General features: G+C 36.6%; 1 protein-coding gene across 1 annotated transcript in view; it reads right to left on the bottom strand.

Annotated features, from left to right (window-relative positions):
* The window catches only part of LOC120769692, a 28,222-nt gene extending 22,580 nt beyond the window's left edge, over nt 1-5,642 (bottom strand). The window contains exon 1 of the mRNA XM_040096819.1: nt 4,626-5,642. The gene's annotated coding sequence lies outside the window, so the exon portion shown is untranslated. The remainder of the gene's footprint in view (nt 1-4,625) is intronic.
* Between the last annotated feature and the right edge of the window lie 8,461 nt (nt 5,643-14,103).

Genomic DNA, 14,103 nt, shown 5'->3' with positions numbered 1-14,103 from the left:
ACCGAATCTATCTGAAGAAAATAGATTCTCTTCGCGTATGTCAGAACCACCAAATATATATCTTCGACTATAAAAGACAAATATTGTGCTCATATTCCACTAAAGAATTAATACCGAAGAATACAAGTTGAACAATGAACCCTCCACTATTCTATCGACCTAAAATTTCAATGGATCGGAAAAAGTAAGCTTGTAAAAGTGTCTCTTCATGAGCCTGCCATCTGTGAACAGAACATGTTTAAACCGCAAATTTAACGGATTTTGCAAAGGCATTTGACGCTGTTCTCTTTCTTCAACCACGATCAAAAGCGACTCTGTATATAGTATGTTGTCTATTAAAAGGTAAATGATCTACATAAGACCTAATCTGATGTGTACATAATTAGTAATGATATTTGAATACCTTTAAATCTTGTTTTTCTTTACACACATACATACAATATGTACATATGTATGTTTGTTAAGCTAATTTTGGGAATGCATAGTTCATCTATATTCTATTGCGGACATAATGCCATGACACCTCTAAATTTTTAAATCGTATTTCCAGCTTAGTGGCTCTAGGAGATGACAAGACCATAAACACTGATTGAAGTTAATGCCAAAGATGCCCACTCATTGCCGCACCGACAGAATAGGCAGCTAATTTTTAAGTTACCAGCAAATACTTAGTCAGTTCGTCGCCCGGACAAATGCTGACAAGAAATCATTAAGCGCACATGTACTTCCCGTATAAACATTTAAGTATATACTTATGTTACTCATATATATGTATGTATTTGTGCACCCATTTCTCAACGAACAATTTGTCATTTTAATTAGTTCGGGATTTAAGAAGGCATTGAACGTGTCCAAAGTAAGGAAACACACTTTGAGATAACTTCAACACCTGAAACATAACTCTAAATAACGACACAACAACAAAATTATAATGATAAAACTGTAAAAACCAGAGAAGAAGCAAACAAACACACTCACTCACACACATGTCTGGCAAAGACATCGCACCGAGCATTCTTAACGGTCGGAAAATATAGAGTCATCGTAATTATGATTGTGTACATTGAAGTTTATCGCATTTTACTGATGAACCAATAAAGAATGTTGCACAGTAGTCAAGTCAAATTAACGTTTACTTTTGACTTATTTCGGTGTCGTCAATTACTAGATACAAATTTCTTCTTTAACAGTTTTCAACGCATTGATGAACTATAAACACACATGAATGTGTGTGCGTGTTTGGGCGGAGAGTTTTTGTTTCATACTTTTGAAGTCCTCCTCAGAATTTGTTGGAGACATCGAGAGTTCCTTGTTCTAGAACCGCCATTTCGTACGGATTTGAACAAAATGCAGTTAGATCATATATGGTATGATTATCGAATGATGCCACTTCTAGATATATTACAGACTGAGTGTGTAGTTAGAATTAGACATAGAATTTGCAGCACTATCAACAGTGCTGATCCGAAAATCTGGCTTAATTACCTTAAAGGCATCAAAACAAAATTGCTTACCGAAACCTCAGTCTCTGAACTAATGGACACACCTACATTTACACATATTGTATTATATATCCATGTGTTTGATTCATATTCACATTTGTTAACACTTTTCTTAGCAATATCAGTGAGCTGAGGTAATTGGGAATCATTTACTCGAACCACTTGAAACTGTACCATTGTATGTAAATATTGATAGCTGATACAATGCTCATATACAGATATACAAACATATGTGTAAGTATGTATGTAAATAAAAATGATTTAAGCAGAAAGCAAACACAGTCCACTAAAAAGTGAGGCAACAGTGACGAACGACCATAACAATAATATTCATTTAGGCATACGTGATCATATTACTTTTTTTTTTAATTACAACAACGTAAGTAAGCAAATAACATGATAATACCCTGGTAAAGGAATGAATATAAATACAAAATATTTTGCTGCATTCTCCTATATTGATAGCTATTTACATACAAATAAATACACGCACACACACACACATACTCATACATATCACCTATTCAGAAACAGAAAGCTCATAATAAGAATATTCCAAAGCGATAAGAGGGGCGAAGATATGAACTTCAATGGAAGTCATATAAATATCGAACGGAACTGATTACATTGCCTTTTTATTTATTGCAGTTTAAACAATGGATTTACTGTGGAAAAAGTGTACTGAATATTCAAGCGCTGGCGACAGGTACTCCTTACACCTGCCGAGTATGTGCAACCCAGCCTATTCTTAGCTGTCGCAACTTAGCCCTGTGAAGCGGCAAAGTGACTGGGTCTTGCTATTCAGTGTAAATGGGCTTTCTTTAATCCTGACTTATGTCATATTAGAATATAGTCATTCCATTCTCAAGTTCAAGCAAAACAAATATTATACCCTGTTACGAGTACACTAATGCTCTATTCCCGCTAATTTTATAAGTTTTATTGAATATCAGAATCGATAATTTCAACAAATACCTCTACAGATACCTTTACCATACATACATACATACACTTAGTAAGTGAGTATGAAGGAAACAATTTCCAAGTATCTTGCAAATTGATAACGAAATCTGTAAATAAAGAATTAAAACTGTATTCCACCTTTGCTTATATGTGTATATATGTACATATGTACATGTATATATGTACATATGTACATGTGTGTATATGGGTTTTCGTATGAGTATTGCGAAAATATACCAACATACCAACATACATGCATATGCATGACGAATTACGCTGACGAATACTATGTAAATTTATTCATAAAATTCTGAAGTCTTATCTATCAAATACCCATTCTTATCGAAGAGTTTCTTTGCTGAAGGAACCTGTTGTTTTCAAACAGGTAAATACCGTAGTACTTATACTTAAATACAAGCAATCATATTCGTTTATTCAACATACATTCACGCGCTAATTGATTGCGAGCTATAATGGCAATAAATTATCATTTGAGAATAAAAAGATGTTCTTCGTAAGCTTAGTAGCAGAAAAGTATATTTATTTGTGAGTAATTTCGACTTTACTATGATACACACACTGGCGCATATTTGCATACTAATTTCAGAGTTGGAAAACGAAAAATAACCTAACTAGCAGCGCCTAGGATCGGCTTTCGCCAAAGACGTCAGCGTCTTGTCGGTGACGATTTTAAGCAGAATGCTTAAAAAATAAAGCTTGGGTTTATTGCAAAAGATTCCAACTTATAAACACCTATGTACCTAACATCACAATGCTTCCGCAACCGCCCTACAGCCCAGACGGGCCCCCCGGACTTATTTTTGTTTCCTTGCCTGAAAAGGCCGATGAAAGGCAAGCACTTTGAAACCAAAGAGGGGATCCAAGCAGCATACACCACTGCTCTCAAGGCTATTACGGAGAAGCGCTGCAACGACACAGAAGGAGTCTATTTTGAAAGTTTTTAAAGAATGGTTACGATTGGTCCAAAAATTTTTTTTTAAATCGACTCAGTCCTATTACTTTCCGGACAAACCCTGTGCATATTTTTATATTTACATCAGTGATGGATGTGCAGGCAGAAGCTTTTTTGTTAGCATTACTCTCATTTAAGGCAAGCACATAAGATGTGTGCCTAACTTTTAGCCTTATTTGCCGTTTTGGGCTGTATTTACTTAGAACTTAGGACTTATTTATACTATATATACGAAAAAACTTTTTCGACTAACCAATATAACAATATATGAAATCGATATACCGTTATAATGTCAAAACTGCATTATTTGTTCCCAGCTTTCGAATTCCGCATAGGTACACCTTGAGATAGTGATGAACTTGTCTACACATTCAATCTGTGTGAGTGCAAGTGTCGAAGGCCTTAATGACACTGTTACAGGTTCAAAGTCTGTAAACGGAGCTTTGCTTCGGACTGCAACGCACTTTCTTACAAAAAACTCAAAGATAAATACTTACAAAAATAATATAACTAAAGTGCCAACACTTGAGAGCAAATAAGAACCAAATAAACAATTAAAGTGATAAGGGCGCAAGACATGCCGGGGCTGTACCCGCGAAACGGTGAAATGCTCCTCGGTGTGGTGATTGTACACATAAAACGTGCGTTGATGGCATTACAGGTAATACATATTGACATATGTGCGGATGTATGTATGAATGTATATGCATTTTACATGTGCATGAGTACATACTTACATACATACATAAGTGCAAGTGAGTAATTATTTATTATGCATCCCGTCTATGTATTGATGATTTATTGGTATGTACATATGTACATATGTACATGCATAGGTAAGTTTCCAATGCATATGTACATATTTATATTCAAAAATACACACACACACGCACACACGTGCAGTGCATGCACGCAAGTGTTTTGTTAATAAATGATAATAAAATATTTTTATCGACGTGAAGGAAATAAGCGACATATTGAAATTGATATCGAACATGCGTTTGTTTATCCGAGAAATACATTTGTCTATACCTCGATCGTGCCAAATATAAACAACACAGGTTGAATGCTTATCTTTTATTTAAACTACATTTTTGAAGCGCATTTCTTGCCAGTTAAACAATAATTTACATAAACATGTCTTTGTATATGTGACACATACATATGTATGTATGATGTTGCCTTACCTCGCAAATCAGAACGCAACCATATCGTTCAATAACTCATATCGCCTATACATACATACATACACACTTGCATATCTATGAGCGTCTAAAGTTTCTGCTAGGACAGTGTGACTGGTGAGGCTATTAGTGAACTCATTAAAAATGGTTGACATTCCAACAATTACCAATGTTTGCGTCATCTATACCTGAGACAGCCACCTTAACTTATAATAAAGAGTTGCTCCAAGAAACTCAAATACCCCAATTTTCGGTTGCTAATATATGTACAATGTAACTCTGGCAGTGTTCCGAAGTAGGAGAGATTTAAACGAGTTGCACGTGTTGATGTAATATAATAAATTAGACACACACCTTTTTATTTTTTATTTTTGCATTAATCGGGAAACTTAAGGCCATTAAAACCAGTCAAGTTTATATTCAATATTATTTAATTGATATCGACATTTATGAAGGCATAACTTTAACGCAGTTTTCCCGAACACCAGCTTCGCAATTCGTCAAACGCGCCTCCCGAAATTCGAATCACTCATTCAAACACTCTTTGCCGGATCCTCTGAGAAATGCCGTCGTGGATTGCTGATCGCAAGCCGATGGTTTTCAACAATGTAACGCGCGGTAACTTCACTTTAGAAGTGCAAAGGGCACACTGAATGCGAAAAAATCACAATAATTAATAACGATTGCCAACCAAGAAGCACAATGCAAGATATCCGAGTGACATTGTAATCTTTCCAGTTTTTGCTAACTTTTGAACACGGTAGTACCGCTACATATACCATATCAACAAAGTTGTTTGCACAAACGCGATATTCCCGTGCACCGATCAAACAAACGCACCGGCAGACAATCGGACAATGAAGTGAACACTCCGACCGCCTTCCAATTGCGTTCGAATCGAAGCTTCACTGCACATCGCTGCTGGAAAATGTCCAATTGTGTCGAGGATACGTTCGAGTACTCGCCGCTTTGTTGGCTTGCCGATCTTCTCTACTATCATTAGGAAAATACCAACTCAAACAATGGCAAATATACATATACATATGATATTCGAAAATATATAGGTATTAAGTCTAATACTACACTATAATGAAAGAAAAGCTTACGCTTTAAAAAATTGTCTGTAAACAGAAGGCGGCTAAAAAGTCTGGGAGAATTATCGACTGCTGCAACAACACAGGTGTATATGTGAACGTATTTGTAAACAGAATACGAGTATAAATAAGTATATATACAATAGGTTCCACAACGCCAATAATTTGCGAGATAGCACCTACCGACTCAGAGATGTTTACAGTACGCTCTGAGATATCTTTGGTTACTCACAGCAACGCCAACTCTTTACTGTTCGCTTAACTCTTTAGTAATTTTGCATTCGCCAGCCAATTGTGCTTTCGTTAAAGCCGTTATTTGTGTTTAGCGTAGACTTAACTTCTTCAAGCTCTTTCTGCTCTTCAAATGTTGTTATTGGTAAGGTTATTCAGCCCTACGAAAATTTTATATCGCTACGCCCCAGTTTTTAATCCCCTTAATCTTCTTTTGTTAATGTGTTAGCACTCCAGTGGGTGGAGACTGTAGACGTTCTCAGCTACTGAGATGACTTCTCGGAAAAAAGTCGATCAAGCACAAATCATGTCTTCTTATCATCATCCAATTGGGGTTTGAGTGGCTGAGCTGGTCTCACGCTCTTTTATGGTTGTTTGCCTGTATTTGCTCGTTTTCTTAATTTCTCAGTTGAGCTAAAATTAGTAAAAGAGTAAATTAATGCGATCACCAATAGAGGCTTAAAATTTAGCTCACACTTCTGTTTATAAAGGCAATGCATTGCCTTTCGTATTGGAACTATACCATGTATAAATTAAAGTATACATATGTATGTAGATCTGAAACAAAATATAATAATTGATGCAGGAGATTTTTCGTGTTGTGTGTTTCAAAATAATATAATTCGTGTTTGCGCCGAATGGTATGCTTTCAATTGAAGATTATGTTGGTGTGTTGATCGTGGAAGTATTTGTAGTTGTGCTCGCCTACCTACATACATACATACATATGTATGTATATACAGGAATCTCATTAACTAAGCAAGACATAAAAAGGAGTTTGGCGGCACACCTTTATCACAAAATAAGGAGATATGTATACATACCATATAAATATAATCTAGTACTACAGAATGCACATGGACAAAATACGCAAAAGGCTAAAGGCAATCGGGGTAAACGAGTGGCTTCAATTTTTTTGTTTCGGTTGCTGTAAACGTTGAAGTTATCAGTGTACATAAGTAGGTATAAATATGTGTATGTATGTTCGTACAAATACATATGTTATGTATAATTGTTTTCTTTTCTTAATATACAAAAATATAAGCAATACTGACTGCGAGCATAACAATGGCTAAAGCCCTGTCAACACGCGCATTCTACCTTGGTCAAAATACTTCCAAGCCAAGCTCGTTTCGCGTTCCCCTCTGCAGGCATCTGCATACACGAGCTTCCAAACTGTCTGCTTGAGCAATCCGATGCCTACTCTCTGCCTCTATGCCATTCGGGATAACACATTTCGGTAGCCTCAATGTGACTTTATTTGAATGCATCGATTATTTAAATTCTTTGTAGGCTGGAGGAATGCAAGAAAATGCCATTCATAGCCGCAGCTTTCGGTGATCGCAGGGAGATCTCAGGCGCCGCAAAAACCCATTGGCGATGAATTGGCAAATGATCAGCAATTCAATGCTTTCTGCGTTTTGCATTGATGTTACGTGCATGCGCACCTTTTCACACACACATATGAATATTGATGCACAAAGTGACCAGATTTTGCCCCTTTTTGTAGCTTTTCTTCAAAGCCTGAGTATTTTGCCCTATAAAATTAATGATTTTATAAAAAAACGCTAATCAAATTATTCTACTGATACCATCAAAATTTATTAGAGTGCCGCCGAGAGTTTTGGACTCGTGGTCAGCTACTAAATTGTGAAAAAAAGTCCTGATTTTATTCAAATTGGATTATTTGAATTCGAATTCGCATTTGTTTTTGTGAACTAATTTCGAAACGCATTTATGTGTTTGTGGGAGTATTCATTGGGTAGTCGAAAAAGTATTTTCGCATTTCCTATGTCATTATCATGAATGCACACAGCTGCTCGTGAAACTGTCTCTTATTAAATGGTTACACACAATTTGCTAAAAAGTCAACCTGAAGAAGTTGCAAAGGCCTTATTTAGAGTTCGCACGCATATACTAGAATGTATGTATGTACATACAACTATGTATGTGGACAAGTTAGCTTGCAATGTGCGTAGTGTACGGGTATGTTGATTAGCTTTAAGTTATGGTGATACAAGTAGAAATAATTACAATTATTGTGATGGCACCGATAATGATGCTTACGACAGTTAGACCTCGCTGAGTTTACATGCATATGCTGGTTTTTAAGCATATCTACACATATATGTATGTATATGTATATGAATACTATGTGCGTACAAAATCTAAACAATTTATCTTTGCAATGGATCTAATTACAAAGACAACATTACCAAATGCTCTCACCGCTTTACAAAGTTTCATAACGCAGGAACTGAATAAGGAGTTACATATGGGCGAGTATATTCTCTACAATGATTAATCAATTCGCACATAGTACACACTTATGTATGAGTGTGTTTTAGGTGGCCTCGCAGTTGTGACCTCTATACAAAGTAGTGTTCGGGAGTGGGAAAGGTTTCTTATAGCTCTCTTCGGTGTTATCGAGAACCGCAGGCGTTTTAGATTAATCCTTCATATCCGTCTGATGTCACTTTATACCACGCAAAATAACTGACGGTGCTTACAATATACATACATATCCTCACTTTGGTATGATACTAACTAACTATTATTCAAAGGATATTTATTAATTCCGAATTCTTACAGTTCATCTGTTGAACATTCACCTTTTTTTGCTTCTTTTCCACACCGGAGAATTCCAGGGCACATATACCTTGAACGAACCAAAGAAATATATTATATAATTATCAAATGTAGTAAATGCAGATTTATGAAGATCTTGTCTCTTTATACCAGCCTCATTATTTGGTTGGGAATGAATTTTCGTTTTCGCAGTTTTCTATTCATTATTTCACAAGCCTCTATAAAAGTCATACCACCGTAGGTGTAGTGGCTTAATACCGTTATCCCCATCAAACCACTTCTCAGATCCTTTGTAAGTGTATATATCTTATATTTATATATCTTCAGTATATTTCTAATATGGCAAACGTTGTAGTTTGTGTTGCAAGTCCAACGACACAACCTTGCAATGAGAAACTCAGTGCAGTAATGAAGTACGTAGTGTACTTCCCTCCTCCAGTCAAATAGGAAACAACCCTTTGCTGCCATTATTTTAATCTCTTCCAACCCTTTTTATATCACAACAACATTCAAGCTCTCTTTAGAACATTTTCAATGGCGACCATTTTTCCATTTTTCCAGAAATCAAGTACTTCCATCGGCAACATTTCTCGTTAGATGTAGCTGCTGTTGTTGCCTAAAATAATCTAATACTCCAAAAAGAGTTCTATGCTTTATTAAAAATGTTACCTAAAGGGCACAGCTAGTGCCTCAAAAAAAGTCGATTTTTGGGAATTTTCAGGGTTTATTTATACATCTTTGAAGAATCCACAGTTAAATATTTGCAAAACAAAATTATTTTTTGATTTAAACAAGATCTTTTTATCCTTCCTTTGAATGGTCTCTACGTCTTCATAACGCTTTCTTTTCTTGAGCAAATCCTTTTTTCCGAAAAGGAAGAAGTCGCACGGTGCCATATCAGGTGAATACGGGGAGTGGTTAATGGTTAAAACGTGATTTGTGCGGAACAAATTGTGCACACACCTTTCGTAAGCCCAAATGTTCGGTCAAAATGCGATAAGTCGATGTTTTGAAGATGGTCAATTCACGCACAGTTTCGATGGAATTTCCGGTGATCACCGATTTTGATTGGCCTACATGTCATTTATGTCCTTACGATCACTTTGAAAACCTTGAAACCACTCGTGTACTCCGCTATGGGATAGGCAATCATCGCCATAAACTTGTTGCATCAATTGAAACGTTTTGGTAAAAGATTTACCAATTTTGAAACAAAATTTAATCTTGGCACTTTGTTCGAAGCTCATTTTCGCACCGATAACACAAACATACTGACACTTAAATAACTTCACTTCCAATCTATGAAATGTCATGAAATTCTCACTGGACAATCAATTAAGTTAGCAGACTCTAACGCACCTGTCGATTTATAGATGGCGCCACCAGGGGGCGCTAGATTCCTAAAGTCCTGTTTACTTTGGAAAGCACATTGTATGTTGAAACCTATCGTTGAAAAAGTCGATGAAATTATGGAACAGATTGACCAGGACCGTCACATAAGCAGCCATGATATCGCTAAGGAGCTTAACATTCATCATCAATCGGTTTCGAGCCATTTAAAAGAGGCTGGCTATAAAAAGAAGCTTGATGTTTGGGTACCACATGTATTGTCTGTGAAAAATTTAATGGACCGAAATAACATCTGCGATTCTTTGATGAATAATGTCTCTAGCGGAAAAATGGCAAAAAGTGTTCGACCAAAATGGTACATACATATGTATTTGGTTCATAAAGTTCACGTGTTCCAGGGTATGCCTGATAATGCAAAGCCTTACATCCGCGATTATCAATTATTCAGCAAAACTTTGTCAATGCATATGCGCAAAGCCGTATACTTACTTACATATGTACATATATATGTATGTGTTTATTTAAAGTGCAATGTAAATTTCATAGCGCGCATCAACCCGGAATCATTCTTCTGCTGAATTAAAAAGCAAAAACGCTCGCGATATGAATAAGGAGCTTGCACTGCAACAGGATGACGCCAAATGCCTAAGCATTTTCTGCGCTTGTTGCACAAACTCCTCGCCTCTTACTGTACACAATGTCGCCTAGTGCCTAGGCACTCATTTGTAAGTGTGTGCGCATTCAGATGCATTTATATAATATTAAATTTTGCGCTGCCCGAGTGCCGTTGCAGCGGTAAGTTTGTCACGGCGTCTCAACTGTGATCTCGTGTAAATGGCGGTAATTTATGAGACGCCTTATTAACATCACTCCACTCAGTGGGCAACTAACCTGCAGCTTGCCAAGATGCGATTGTGGACTTCTTGGAAATCATTCCGAAGCAATGCATGTTCGCTGCTTTTATAAGCGAGCAAATATGCTCGCATCATCTTGTTAGCAGTTTTTGCATGACACACACATGCATACACGCATACACGCACACTAATGCCAATAAACGCGTCTATGAGCATTTCATCAATGTACACATATACGTTTGTGTTTGTGTGCGTGTATAAATGTGTGCTTAAATGCATTGAACATCTTATGCTATGTTCGAATACTCGAAGACGATTCTCATGTTTAATTTGTAAATTATTGCTAATTTTTTCACAGTGTGTCTACTCGGTCAGCCGATGGAAGAATTCTCACGCACAGCCACATAGTTCGCGAGCATTTAACTATGATCTTCAAGGAATTTAAGTCGCTTCCTGCATTGGCACTAGCAATCAACTGATCGATTGTTTCGTTTATATTTATATAGCACATACACACGCGCATGCGTGGAGTATGCTGCAAATGTACAAGTATTGGCAAGAGTCAATAGTATGTGCTTTATAGCTTCGCGTTCATCTATCTGTACAGTAGATCCTGTGCTCCAATTTCTTTCATAATGCGTCCGCACAACAGTAACCGACTGCTCATATTATATAGTACCTGCATCGATATGATTTGTTATGTAACGAATGCTTCCATTATTTGTTGTTCTTACTAGTTTGGCTGACAGCTACTTCGGGTACGCTCTATCACTCCCTCTGACAGTGTTCGAACAAAGTTTTTGAGTAACATCCACAAAATTCCCACTTTCCAATCATTTCTAATATCGTAAAATATCGTACAGAGCAAATGTGTGGCATATGAGTATCTTCTATGTATGTACTTATGTATTTATATTCTCTTGTGATTTAACTTTGATTTGAGAGTATGCAAATGGCAGACAAACGATCATTCAATGCAAATTAATTGAAAATTTCATGATCATGCAGCACACATATGCACATATTCATGCAAACATGCACATACATGGAAACATATTGTAGCTTGGCGAGTGCAACTTGTTGACTTTAGCGTGACGTGCGACAAAGCGAACAATCACCTGAAATTTGCATAAGAATTCGCAACGGCATTCTTTGTACAATTCGAAATGAGCAGTGGCATTCAGCAGTGAGGCGAACAAGTGCCTCATGTGCATAGGCACACACACATACATATTCATGCCAAGCGCACAGCGGCATACAGTGAGCCATTTATGCATGCAATGCAATTATCGATGGCAGTTTTTAAAAAATTCCGAATTATAGCTCAAATGCATTCAATTTGAATTGCATTTTAACTCGGTGTGGAGAGTGACGACGGCGGCAACAACAAGGCTTCGTTATTATTTTCAAGTACGCTCCAACACATGGATATGCATGTGCATATGTATGTATAGAAGCAATGACCATAATTGCTCATCCCCAAACAAAACTGTTGATCATGATGCTCCATTCATAACGTCATTGATACACCGCAAATGCCAGTAACTAATTGTACACCAAAAACCCCTGCTGGAACTGGAACTATGACGGAGTTCAAAGTGAAAGCTACTCGAATGACTCGCGAAAATTTGAGATACTGTAAACTTATGATCCGTCAGATCCAAGTTATATTAAATTTGATTTACAAATCAATATGCAAGCCTTTGAGCCATATCTGACCAAAATCGCTCCCATGGTTATATGGATTTAACGGTGAATGTTTTAGATAGGAGATAAGTGAGACTTCAAGGCGAAACTAACCGCAAATTCAAACCTTAGATTTCGAACAATTTAATTTGTTCTTAAAAATTATATGAATCGGCAGATAAAAACTGCTACATGAGACTTGAATATATGTGTAGCTTTCGTTTGAGGCACCGAAACGCTATGTGCTACCGTTTAGCAATACTACAAGTATTTAGTAATGTATGACTATCTCTTCGACACTTTGAAATTATTTTTAAACATAAATGAGGCTTAACTGATATGAACGGATATGCGTATACATCTTGGTAGATGAGCAACCTCCAGCTCTTCTCCCCAATTTTTACTTTCACTAACCGGTTATTAAATGTCACATTCACCCTATGATGGGAGATTTCCATGCTTAACTTTCCAATAATACTGTTATAAGTAATAGAATTTTTAGAACTTTGTACTGAGTTCTAAAACGGTTTTGGCATACACAAAATCTCAAAGGGTTAAAGAACTGCCATCAATGCTTGTTCCAATTACAATGAAAGGGGTGAAATAAAGCCCAGTAGTAACCCTTGCTTGTCAGCAACTCCACGACTCTCTATGTATATTCCACAACCCGAACAACTTCCTGACTGCAGATGCTGCGCATATTCAAATTTAAAATTGGAAAATGGCTGGAAAGCACGAAAACACCTACAAATACATATGTATATATGTATATACATTATTTGTCTGGCATTTCATTTGAATAGAGCTATAAATACCAGAGAGTTCGTTCGCTGTCGCACTCAATCCAAGAACGTCTGTGCGGTTGGTAGGTCGTATCGGCCCAGAAATTTTCCCAAATTTTCCTGTTAAGGGTTTAATTGAAAAAAGGAGTTTTCTTGTACTACAGTTCTGTGCATTTGAAGTATTGCGGCAAAGCAAAATAAAATGGATTTATCAAGATAGTGTGGAAATCTAAGTAACTACGATGCAGTGCGAAGTGATTAATAAATGAAGAAGAGTAAAACTAAAACTTTACCTATGTATACACAGTCAGACAAATATAAAATAAACGTAGGTGGTCAATCGTATAATACTCCTTTAGTAAATTACGGATTCCATCATTTGTTATGATTGCTTATCCATTCAAAAGAACATGAAAACAGACATCCGTCCGCCGTACACATTTCCTCCCCTCACCATCGAGATTGAAAAATTCACATTGTAATCGAATTTGCAATTTTTTGGCACAAAAGCCTCTCAGCAAGACGTGGGCGTAAAACGGAGGGAGGGTGCTTTATTATTTGTAATATTTTAACTGTAAAAATTCACCAACAAAGCAAAAAATAAACATATTTATAAAGTTGTTCACAATTTTGTGAATTCCAATTTTGCCTTCTCCATAAATGCTTCTATAGAATTCGCATGTCAAAAGGTTTCCTATCTCATGTTGTCAAACAAACAGGAGTTGTTAAGCTTCATGCGGTCGAGGAGAGGGGGCAAAAAGAAAACACAGCAAAAATTCTTCAAATTGAAGGGGAAAAGTGCGAATGTCCGAATTTTTGAGGGTGGACATCTACATATATTTTATGTGCATATGTGAATTTATTTATGTACACATACATACATACATATGTGAAT

Source organism: Bactrocera tryoni, chromosome 2 (assembly GCF_016617805.1).
Source record: "Bactrocera tryoni isolate S06 chromosome 2, CSIRO_BtryS06_freeze2, whole genome shotgun sequence".
NCBI lineage: Eukaryota > Metazoa > Arthropoda > Insecta > Diptera > Tephritidae > Bactrocera > Bactrocera tryoni.
The sequence above is the reverse complement of the archived record's forward strand: the minus strand, read 5'-3'. Positions and strand labels throughout refer to the sequence as shown.